Below are 12097 nucleotides of genomic sequence, written 5' to 3' on the forward strand. Positions count from 1 at the left end.
AACTGATTTTGCTGGTGGTGAGGGATCCAAAGAAAGCTTCCTTTTTTTATGTGACTACACCTAGAAAATAATATTCTAGGCTTTGTTTAATGGTTTTACATTCCTTACAAAGACTCAGTTTTTAAAAATTCTCTGCATTTTGAACAGAATCTTGAAATAATTGAGCAAAGACCTATTAAAAAACCCAGGGTTTTTGCCCTCCAGGTCCTTCCTGCGGTCTACGTGAAGCCCGCGACACGAACTGAAGGCAGCCTCAGTAGGACCCCTCACGTATGCCCGCCCCAACGGACCGACTTCCGGCCGAGCCTCGGCCCGCGTCCCGCCCCACGAGCACGAGATTCGTCGGAATTTTCCCGCGAGGCCGCCGGGGTGCAGGGTCGCTGGCCAAGCCCCAGAGTGCACTGCGAATACGTGCGCGCGCGGCTCGGCTGCCGAGCAGCCGCGGGAAAATTCCAAAAAAGTCAAAACAAAACACAAAAACCAGTACGAGGCAAAGTCAAATTTTCAAGCCACAGAACCCGGGCGGTTGGCAGCCTTTCCACCACTGCCCAAACTGCTGAAGTTGCTCTGGCGCGGACCACCCGGTAAGAGAGAGGCCGCAGAGCGCGAGTGAAGGCGTCTGCCTCCCTCGGGGGTCTGGCCGACACGTCAGCTTGGGGGTGTGGGTTGGGGTAGGGGGAAAGACTCGCGAGAACGTCCGCTGCGCTCACCGCATCTAGGTGAGTGAGTAGGGCTCGGGCCCTGAGTTGGGGTTGCGAAGTGGGTAGGGGTTTGAGGTGGGGCCAACCCTGGGGGGCGGGGCCGCAGGCGAGGGGCGTGGTCAGAGGGCGGGGCAGGCTCAGGGGGTGGAGCCGACCGAGGGGTCGAGCGGAAGGGAGCCCCCCCAGAACTGTGGGAACTGGGGATTGCCGTTTTGCTTCTTTCTGTTCATTGAGCGGAGGCAGCTATGTCTTCTTAAAAGGACAAGAGCAAAGGTGACTTTGTCCTGGATCCTTGGGCGCTGTGAAAAGCTCGCTATTTCAAATTCATCACCCTTTAAAGCTGGCCGCCTGCTCTCCGCACCGCCCCCCGCCCCCAGGGTGCTGGGTGGTGGGGGCCCAATTAGAGGAGCCCGGGGCGGTTTGTTACCCTTCCTGCTTTCCCAGCTTTTCATCTTTGGAGGAGAGGAGGGTTCTGATGGGCGATCATTTCCCAGAAACTCACTTTTTTGGAATGGCAGGCCAAATAGCGTCCAGAGCCTTTGGGAGGTGGGTTTTTTTGTTGTTTGTTTTGTTTTTGCGGAGAGGTGGGGACGTTTGTTTAGCTTGCTTTTTCGGTAACTTTTTACGTGGATGCGTTTACAACATGAACCCTCTATGGTCATGTTGCATGGGCTGGAAAAGTCCGGAGAGGGAAAAAAGATTTGGAGTTTTAAAAACAGGAAATTTGGGACCAGAATGTCAAGGAAAGGCTGACGAATTTTCCAGCAAAAACCTGTATGTGCTGCTATGTTTGTCGTAATCTGAAATTGTTGGAAAGCTCTTGGGCTCCTGGTTTCATTCTAACCCTTTTCCCATTTAATGCATCATAACTGAAATGTGGTTGACTTATTTATCACATGAACAGGGCACTTTTGGGCCACCAAAATTCAGTTCTTTCCGGATGTCACTCACCTTTAGTGATGTGCAGCTCAAAACATTTTTTCATTACTTCCCTCAGGAGGAGAGGAAAGATTGTTACAAATGGTAGAATTCATACCATGTGTTGGGATCACGTATACAAAAACTTTGATAGAAAACATAATCATTGTGAGTTTATCCATTAAACTTAAAATGCTATTTCAATCTAATATACTTCCCTAGGTTCGCAGGGAAGTAAGTCCTCCTATACGTTATTCATATGTGTACAAGAAAGACTGCATCAGAAAAGAATTTGCTATTCCTAGTTATATCAAAGCCCTCTTTCCAGCAGAGTAAAAGTTAGATCTTGCTTCTTTAAAATTGAGCTAATTATACCTTGGTATATTATATATTTTAATTCATTCTTTTCATTATTTAGTCATGTACCTCTTGATTCCTTGAAAAACACTTGCTAAGCAAACATGGTTTTGGAAGATCTGAGTTTTCTATTCTGTAATAAAAAACATTAACTTGATTGATTGGCTGAATGTGAAAGATGTGGTGCTGCTTGTATGTGAAACTGTGCGTGTACATTTTAAAATAAATGGTACTTTTAACTAGTTCCATATTTCAGCAAGTAGTTCCAGTAACAATTATACACATTTTGTGTTTTTGAAAACCAGTTAAAGTTAGGCCAGCCTGGCCAGTAAAAAGTTAGATTGATTGTCCAGGCCACAGAGACAGCCTAGGAAACCTCACATCAGTGGCAGTTTCAGGTTGGTAGTGGTGGAGCCTCGAGTCAGCCTGGAAATCAGCATCAAATGTATTATTATTATTTTAAAATTGAAGTATAGCCAATTTGCAATATTGTGTTAGTTTCAAGTTACAGTGTTTTTGCAGATTATACTCCATTATAGGTATTACAAGATGGTGGGAATAATTTCATGTACCATACCATATAGTTGCTTATCTATTTTATATGTAGTAGTTTGTATCTGTTAATCCCATACTCCTAGTTTGCCCCTCCCCCCTTTCCTTCTCTGCTTTGGTAACCACAAATTTGTTTTCTATATCTGTGAGTCTGTTTCTTTATCTATGAGTCTTTTTCTGTGTTGCTATACCTTCATTTTTATTATTCTTTTAGATTCCACATATAAGTGATACTATACAGTATTTGTTTTCCTCTGTCTTATCTATTTCACTAAGCACAGTATCTTCCAGGTTCATCCATGTTGCTACAAGTTTCATTATTTTTTATGACTCAGTAATAGTACATTGTTTTTATATAATCCACATCTTAATCCAGTCATCTCTTGATTGGGTACTTGGGTTGTTTTTGTATCTCAGCTATTGTAAATAGTGCTGCTGTAAACATTGGGGTGCATGTACCTTTTCAAATTAGTGTTTTTGTTTTTTCCAGAAACATACACAGAGTGGATCATATGGTAGTTCTGTTCTTAGTTTTTTAAGGAGCCTCCATACTGTTTTTCATAGTGGTTGGCACCAATTTATATTTCTACTAACAGTGTAGGAGGGCTCCCTTTTCTTTACATCCCTGACAACATTTTTTATTTGTAGACTTTTGATAATAGCCTTTCTGATAGGTATGAGGTGATACCTCTTGAGGTTTTGATTTGCATTTTTTATAATTAATGTTGAGCATCTTTTCATGTGCCTGTTAGTCATCTGTATGTCTTCTTTGGAAACATGTTTATTTAGGTCTTATGCCCATATTTTGATTGGGCTGTTTAGTTTTTGATGTTCAGTGGTATGAGCTCTGTACATTTACCTATTGTCATTTGCATAATTTGCAAATATTTTCTCACATTCTGTAAGTTGTGGTTTTGTTATCTTGATGGTTTCCTTTGCTGTGCAACAGTGTTAAAGTTTAATTGGGCTCCATTTTGGAGAAGAGAATGGTAAACCACTCCAGTATTCTTGCCTTGAGAACCCCACAAACAGCATGAAAAGGAATAAGATGTGACACTGAAAGATGAACCCCCCCCCCCAGGTTCATTCAGTTCAGTTGGTCTGTTGTGTCTGACTCTTTGCAACTTCATGGACTGCAGCATGCCAGGCTTCCCTATCCATGAGCAACTCCTGGAGCTTGCTCAAACTCATGTCCATCAAGTCAGTGATGCTATCCAACCATCTCATCCTCTGTCGTCCCCTTCTCCTCCTTCCTTCATTGTTTCCCAGCACCAGGGTCTTTTCCAGTGAGCCAGTTCTTCACATCAGATGGCCAAAGTATTGGATTTTCAGCATCAGCGTCAGTTCTCCCAATGAATATTCAGGACTGATTTCCTTTAGGATTGACTGGTTTGATCGCCTTGCAGTCCAAGGGACTCTCAAGAGTCTTCTCCAGCACCACAGTTCAGAAGCATCAGTTCTTCTGTATTAGCTTTCCTAATGGTCCCACTCTCACATCCATACATGACTACAGGGAAAACCGTAGCTTTGACTAAACGGACCTTTGTCAGCAAAGTAATGTCTTTGCTTTTTAATATGTCGCGTAGGTTTGTCATAGCTTTTCTTCTAAGGAAAAGCGTCTTTTAATTTCATGGCTACAGACACCATCTGCAGTGATTTTGGAGCCCCCCCAAATAAAGCCTGTCATTGTTTCCATTGTTTCCTCACATATTTGCCATGAAACGATGAGACTGGATGCCATGATCTTTGTTTTTTGAATATTGAGTTTTCAGCCAGCTTTTTCTCTCTCCTCTTTCACTTTCATCACGAGGCTCTTTAGTTCCTCTTCAGTTTCTACCATAAGGGTGGTGTCATCTACATATCTGAGGTTGTTGATATTTCTCCCAGCATCTTGATTCCAGCTTGTGCTTCATCCAGTCCAGCACTTTGCATGATGTGCTGTGCATATAAGTTAAGTAAGCAAGGTGACAGTATACAGCCTTGACATACTCCTTTCCCAATTCGGAACTAATCCGTTGTTACATGTCCAGTTATAACTGTGGCTTCTTGACTTGCATACAGATTTCTCAAGAGGTAGGTAAGGTGATCTGGTAGTCCCATCTCTTGAAGAATTTTCCACAGTTTGTTGTGATCCACACAGTCAAAGGCTTTAGCATACTCAGTGAAGCAGAAGTAGATGCTTTTCTGTAATTCTCTTGCTTTTTCAATGATCCAGTGTATGCTGGCAATTTGATCTCTGGTTCGTCTGCCTTTTCTAAATCCAGCTTGAACATCTGGAAGTTCTCAGTTCGTGTACTGTTGAAGCCTGGCTTGGAGAATTTTGAGCACTACTTTGCTAGTGTGTGAGATGAGTGCAACTGTGCAGTAGTTTAAACATTCTTTGGCATTGCCTTTCTTTGGGACTGGAATGAAAACTGACCTTTTCCAGTCCTGTGGCCACTGCTGAGTTTTCCAAATTTGCTGGCATATTGAGTGCAGCATTTTAACAGCATCATCTTTTAGAATTTGAAATACCTCAACTGGAATTCCATCACCTCCACTAGCTTTTTTCATAATGATGCTTCCTAAGGCTCACTTGACTTTGTACTCTAGGATATCTGGCTCTAGGTGAGTAATCACACCATTGTGGTTATCTGGGTCATGAAGATCTTTTCTGTAAAGTTCTTCTGTGTATTCTTGCCACCTCTTCTTAATATCTTCTGCTTCTGTTGGTCCACACTGTTTCAGTCCTTTAATGACACTCTAGGTTTGTAGGTGTCCAATATGCTACTGGGGAGGAGTGGAGAGATAGCTCTAGAAAGAGAGCTGGGTCAGAGTGGAAATGACACTCAGTTGTGGATGTGTCTGGTGGTAAAAGTAAAATCCGATGCTGTAGAGAACAGTACTGCATAGGAACCTGTAATGTTAGGTCCATGAAGCAAGGTAAATTGGTTGTGGTCAAGAAGGAGATGGCAAGAGTGAAAATTGACATTTAAGATATCAGTGAACTAAAATGGATGGGAATGGGCAAATTTAATTCAGATGGCCATATATCTACTACTGTGGGAAATAATCCCTTAAAAGAAATAGAGTATCCCTCATAGTCCACAAAAGAGTCTGAAATGCAATACTTGGGTGCATTCTTAAAAATGACAGAGCAATCTCACTTGGTTTCCAGAGCAAGCCATTCAGCATCACAGTAATCCAAGTCTATGCCCCAGCTACTAATGCCAAGGAAGCTGAAGTTGAGTGCTTCTATGAAGACTTAAAGACTTCTAGAACTTACACCAGGAAAAAAAAAAAAGGATGTCCTTTTCATCATAGAAGGTTGGAATGCAAAAGTAGGAAGTCAAGAGATACCTGGAGTAACAGGCAGAATTGGCCTTGGAGTACAACATGAAGCAGGGCAAAGGCTAATGGAGTTTTGTCAAGAGAACACACTAGTGATAGCAAAAACCCTTGCCAGCAACACAAGAGATAACTCTACACATGGACATCACCAGATGGTCAATATCGAAATCAGATTGATTATATTCTTTGCCTCTGAAGATAGAGAAGCTCTATACAGTCAGCAAAAAGACCTGGAGCTGACTGGCTCAGATTGTGAACTCTTTATTGCAAAATTCAGGCTTAAATTGAAGAAGGTAGGGAAAACCACTAGGTCATTCAGGCATGACCTAAGTCAGATCCCTTACGATTATACAGTGGAGGTGATAAATAAATTCAAGAGATTAGTTCTGGTAAATGAGTGCCTGAAGAACTGTCTTCATAATGTTGTACAAGAGGTGGTGATGAAGACCAGTGCAAAGAAAAGGAATGCAGGAAGGCAAAGTGGTTGTCTGACGAGGCTTTACAAATAGCTGGGAAAATAAGAGAAGCAAAAAAGCTAAGGAGAAAGGGAAAGATATACCAAACTGAATCTAGAGTTCCAGAGAAGAGCAGCAAGAAATAAGAAAGCCTTCTTAATTGAACAATGCAAAGAAGTAGAGGAAAACAATAGAAGAGGAAAGACTAGAGATCTCTTCAAGAAAATTGGAGATATCAAGGGAACATTTCATGCAAAAATGGGCATGAGAAGAGACAGCAATGGCAAGGAGCTCACAGAAGCAAAAGAGATTAGGAAGAAGTCACAAGAATATACAGAAGAGATATACAAGAAAGGTCTTAGTGACCTGGATAACCATGATGGTGTGTGGTCACTAACCTAGAGCCAGACATCTGGAGTGTGGTATCAAGGGGGCCTTAGGAAGCATTGCTACCAACAAAGCTAGTGGAGGTGATGGAGGCCCATTTGTTTGTTTTTGCTTTTATTTATTTTGCCTTAGAAGACTGATCCAAGAAAATACTGCTGCATTTGTGTAAAGCTGTTCTACCTCTGTTCTGTTTTGGAAGTTTTATGGTTTCAGGTCGTAAACATTTAGGTCTTTAAACCATTTTGAGTTTATTTTTGTATGTGATGTGAGGAAATATCCTAATCTCATTGTTTTACATATGGTTATACAGTTTTCCTAACACCAGTTGTTCAAGAGACTATCGTTTCTCTATTGTATATTCTTGCCTCCTTTGTCATAGAGTAATTGACCATTGGTGCATGGATTTGTTTGGGGCTCTGTATTGTGTTTCATTGATCTAGGTGTCTGTTTTTCTGACAATACCATGCTGTTTTGATTACTGTGGCTTTGCATTATAGTCTGAAGTCAGGGAGGGTTGTGCCTCCAGCTTTGCTTTTTTTTCTCAGGATGCTTTGGCAATTCAGGGTTTTTTTGTGGTTCCATATAATTTTAGGATTATTTGCTTTCATCCTGTGAAAAACATTAAGGGTATTTTGATTGGGATTACATTAAATCTGTAGATTGCTTTAGATAGTATGGGCACTTGAATAATTTTAATTCATGCACTCCAAGCACATGAGTTATCTTTCTATTTCTATTTTATTCCCCCTTTTCTTTTCAATCATTTCAGTTTCCTTCATCATTGTTTTATAATTTTCAGAGTATAAGTCTTTTACTTCCTTTGTAAGTTTATTCTTATGTTTATTTTTGGTGGTGCCATTTTAAATATGCTTGTTTTACTTTTTCTGATGTTTCATTATTAGTGTAACAGATTACTAATACAACATATTTCTATATATTAATCTTGTATCCTGCAGTCTTGCTGATTTCATTTTGGGTGGAAACTCTAAGGTTCTATATAGAGTATCATGTCATCTGCAAATAGTGACAGTTTTACTTGTTTCCTTCCAATTTGGATACCTTTTATTTATTTTTCTTGTCATTGCTGTGGCTAGGACTGCCAATGGAAATGACAGGAGAGAGCATCTTTGTCTGGATTTTTAATTTAGCTGAAAGGCTTTCAACTGAAATGGTTGAAACTTTTAATTTCATTTAATAGTTGGGTATTAATTGTGTTGGCTGTGGATTTGTCGTAAATGTCTCTTGTTAGGTTGAGATATATTCCCACCATATCCAATTTTCATCATGAATGAATGCTGAAATTTGTCGAATGGTTTTTCTGCATCTTTTGAGATGATTGGACTTCCCCAGTGGCGCTGTGGTACTGTAAATAAGCATCAGTGTTGGCACTGCTGCCTTACCAGGCCCACACCCTAGACCCTCTTGTCACCTCTGTGTCTGCAGATCGAGTCTTTCCCCAGGTCTTGGCTACTCTAGAGCCAGGGCCAAGCTGTGACATGGACAGAGAAGGGGCAGGGATTTTTCTCAGAGTGGACTGGGGAATGTGGCAAGGGAGCAGCCTCTGAGACAGACCTCCCTCCTCCCTGTTCAGTGGTGAGGCAGTACCTATGCATCTCTTACTAGTGGAGTCTTCAGTCTCTCTGTCTGTCCTGGTAGTAGCCGGGGGGATTGTCTCATCCATATAGGTCCCCAGGACTGGGACACCCATTCTGTGGCTTGACCCACTCATTTTCACAGGATAAGTGTCTGCTTGTGTGATCTCCCTTTTCCTTTCAGTCCCCTCCCAGGGACATAGATCCAACCCATTACTCTTCTTTCTGTCCTGCCTCATTATGTGTGTATCTTTATTACAGCTTTGGTTTTATAGGGGTTCTTCTGCCAGTTTCCAGTTAGTTTTCCTTGAGAATTGTTCCACATAGAGATGTATTTTTGCTCTATTTATGGGGGAAGGTGACCGGCATGTCCTTTTATTCTGCCATCTTGACCCCCCCCCCCCCCCCCCACCAAATGGATTTATTCAATTTTATTTTAGGCTGGGGTATGTACATTTTCTGTTTTTTGTTCATACAGCTTGAATGACTGACCTTTTAGTATGAAAGAACATCTATAAAAGAAGTGCATTGACTTTGCAGTGTTTTAATAAAAATGCAGTGGAAGTAAGAAGGGAAAACTTTAAAAGTTAATCAGAAAATAGATAAAATAGATAAAAAGGCAAATCTTGAGCATTTTAAAATTTCTACTAAATATCACACTTTTTTTTGGACTTTCTTTTTTAAGAACATGAAAAATACAATCTCTATTTTTACATATCTTTATTTTACTTTGTTTGTAGCTATAACGGGAAAAACATTTACCTTAAAAAGATATCCCAAACCCATGTAATAATGGTAGCAAGCCTATCACTACCCCATGAAACACATCTAAAAAAAAGAGACATTTTTGGACTGATTTTTGAAGAGACTTTGTAGACTTACCTGGTCCATTCATTCTCTTAGGCTCTTCAATAAACTCTGCTGAGTGTGTAGAAAACATTTCCCTGTTAAGATAGGAACATCCATAATCTTCCTGTTACATATCTCTAATAACAGGAAAGCAGAGTTCGTATAAAAATCACCTTTTGGAAACTGTACCCTCTTTTCTAAATAATTAAGTGATTTTTAGTAAATTTAGAAGATTTTTGAGATTGTGCAGTGATCACAGCAATTCAGTTTTAGAAATTTTACATCACCTTAATAAGTTTGCCTCTGCAGATTTTGTACTCAGATCTGGTGCTGGCTTTTAGCCTCAGGCAACCATTGTTTTCTATCACTATCAATTAGCCTTTTATGAACATTTCAGAGAGATGGATTTATGAAATAAGTGCCATCTTATGCCTCTGGCTTCATTTAGCATAATGGTTTTGAGATTCATCCATGTTGTAGCATGTATCCGTAGTTTGTTCCTGTTTATCGGTAAATAACCATTGTATGACTATACTACATTTTCTTTATCCATTCATCAGTTGATGGACATCAGTTGTTTTTACTTTTTGGCTATTATGAATAATGCTGCTATGAGCATTCATGTACAAGTCTGTGTGTGGACATACATTCTCATTTTTCTTGGATAAATACCCATGAGGAAATTACTGGGTTGTGTAGTAGGTTCAAGGTTTAATTTTTTAAGAAACAGCTAGACTGTTTTCCAATATGGCTGTACCATATCATGTTCCCACAAGCGTTGTGTGAGAGTTTCAGTTTTTCCATATCTTCACTTGTTATCACGTCTTTTTTCATAGCCATCTTAGTGTGAAGTAGTATCTCATATTAGTTTTAATTTGCATTTCCCTATTGGCTAATGATGTTGAACATATTTTCATGTACTTATATACTGTTCCTATGTTGTCTTTGAAATAGCTACTGAAATCTTTTGTCCATTTTTAGGATTGGTTTGCCTTCTCATTGCGCTGTACACATTCTTGGTGTATTCTGAGAACAAGTCCAATATATGTTTTATAAATTATTTCAGTGAATAATTTAGTACCCAGTCTGTTGCTTGTCTTTTCATTTTCTCCATGCTATCTTTTGAAATCCAAGTTTTTATTTTGAGGAAGTCCAGTTTATCAGTTTTTGGTTTTTTTTTTTTTTAAATAATGCTTTAGGTTTATGTTCAATTTCTGTTAACTTTCGTGTATGGTATGCAGTATGGGTCCAAATTTATCTTTTTTGTGTATATGGATATCCAGTTGTTTTAGCATTATTTGTTGAGGAAAATTAAAAAGATCTTTTTTCCATTTAATTACCTTTGCATCTTTGTCAAAAATCAAGTGACCATAAATTATTTCTAGACTCTCATTTCTGTTTGAGTCATTATTATGTCTCTTCTCATACCAGCACCACAATGTCTTGATTATATGGTATCTTTGTAGTTAATTTTGAAATTGGGTAGTTGTAAGTCTTCTGATATTTTTTTCTTTTTCAAAATTGTTTTGGCTATTCTGGTTTCCTTAGATTTCCATGTACATTTTTCTATCAGTTTGTCATTTTTTCCAAAAAAGCCTACTGTGATGGATTTTGATAGAAATTGCATATAATCTGTAGATTTGTTTGGGGGAGAATTGCTGTTGCCATCTTAACATGAACATGGACTGTCTTTCTGTTTTGTATGACATTTCATTTCTCTTAGCAATGTTTTGTAATTTTCAGTGCACAAGTCTTGCCCTTCTTTTGTTAACTTTATTTTGGAGTGTTTAACTTTTTTGTGCTTTTGTGAGTAGAATTTTTCAGATTTTGTTTTTGGATTGTTCATTGCCAATATGTAAAAATATAATTGATTTTTATTTATTTATCTTGTGTCCTGCAAACTTACTTTACCATTAAGCAGGGTTTTTGTTTTTTTTTTTGTTAATTCCTTAGAATTTTCTACATACAATATCATGTCATTTGTGAATATAGACAGTTTTACTTACTGTATCTCAGTTCAGTTCAGTCGCTCAGTCATGTCCGACTCTTTGTGACCCCATGGACTTCAGCATGCCAGGCTTCTTGTCCATCACCAACTCCTGGAGCTTGTCAAACTCATGTCCATTGAGTCAGTGATGCCATCCAGCCATCTCATCCTCTGTCGTCCCCTTCTCCTCCTGCCTTCAATCTTTCCCAGTGTCAGGGTCTTTTCCAATGAATCAGTTCTTCGCATCAGGTGGCCAAAGTATTGGAGCTTCAGCATCAGTTCTTTCAGTTAATATTCAGGACTGATTTCTTTTAGGATTGACTAGATACATCTTTGTATCTTGATGCCTTTAATTTTTTTTTTTTTTTTTGTCTTGTCTAGAACCTCCAATATGTTGTGAACAGAAGTAAGGAGTGTGGATCTTATTGACTTGTTCCTGATCTTAGGGGGAAAGCATTTAATCTTGTGTGCCCTATGCACTGTGAGGCCAAACAAAATTGAAAGGTTGGTGTTTGGAGCAGAGGAAGGTTTATTGCAGGACCATGCAAAGAGACAGGTGGCTTATTTCCCCCCCCAACCCCCCCAAGTCCCAAACTCCCTGAAGGGTTACAGCAAAGCATTTTTAAGGGCAAAGTGAGGAAATGGTGCCCTTGTGAAATGTTGCTGAACCATGAAAGATGCTGGGATTCTTAGCCTCCAGAGAAGAATTCAATCCGGGGCTAGAGACGAGGCTTGATCACTCAGAGCTTTTGTGTAGTAAAGTTTTATTAAAGTATAAAAAGAGATAGAGAAAGCTTCTGACATAGACATCAGAAGGGGGCAGAAAGAGTGCCCCTTGCTAGTGTTAGCAAAGGAGTTATATACTTTTAATTAGTTATTACAGTGAATCAAAAGATTCACTGGTGGTTGTAAAGACCTTATTAGACCTATTCCCATAATTTACACTTTAAGATAACAGGGTTAGCCAGA

General features: G+C 39.6%; 1 protein-coding gene across 5 annotated transcripts in view; it reads left to right on the top strand.

Annotated features, from left to right (window-relative positions):
- Window positions 1-396: 396 nt before the first annotated feature.
- The window catches only part of FANCC (FA complementation group C), a 309507-nt gene continuing 297806 nt past the window's right edge, over window positions 397-12097 (top strand). For 2 of the 5 annotated variants that reach the window (XM_061163684.1, XM_061163682.1), the window contains exon 1: window positions 397-584. The gene's annotated coding sequence lies outside the window, so the exon portion shown is untranslated. Of the gene's footprint in view, window positions 585-663; window positions 720-897; window positions 975-1107; window positions 1248-12097 lie in introns of those variants that run through there. The other 3 variants (XM_061163683.1, XM_061163686.1, XM_061163685.1) reach the window with 3 other exon arrangements.

The sequence above is a fragment of the Dama dama genome, chromosome 16 (assembly GCF_033118175.1).
Source record: "Dama dama isolate Ldn47 chromosome 16, ASM3311817v1, whole genome shotgun sequence".
Taxonomy (NCBI): Eukaryota; Metazoa; Chordata; class Mammalia; order Artiodactyla; family Cervidae; genus Dama; species Dama dama.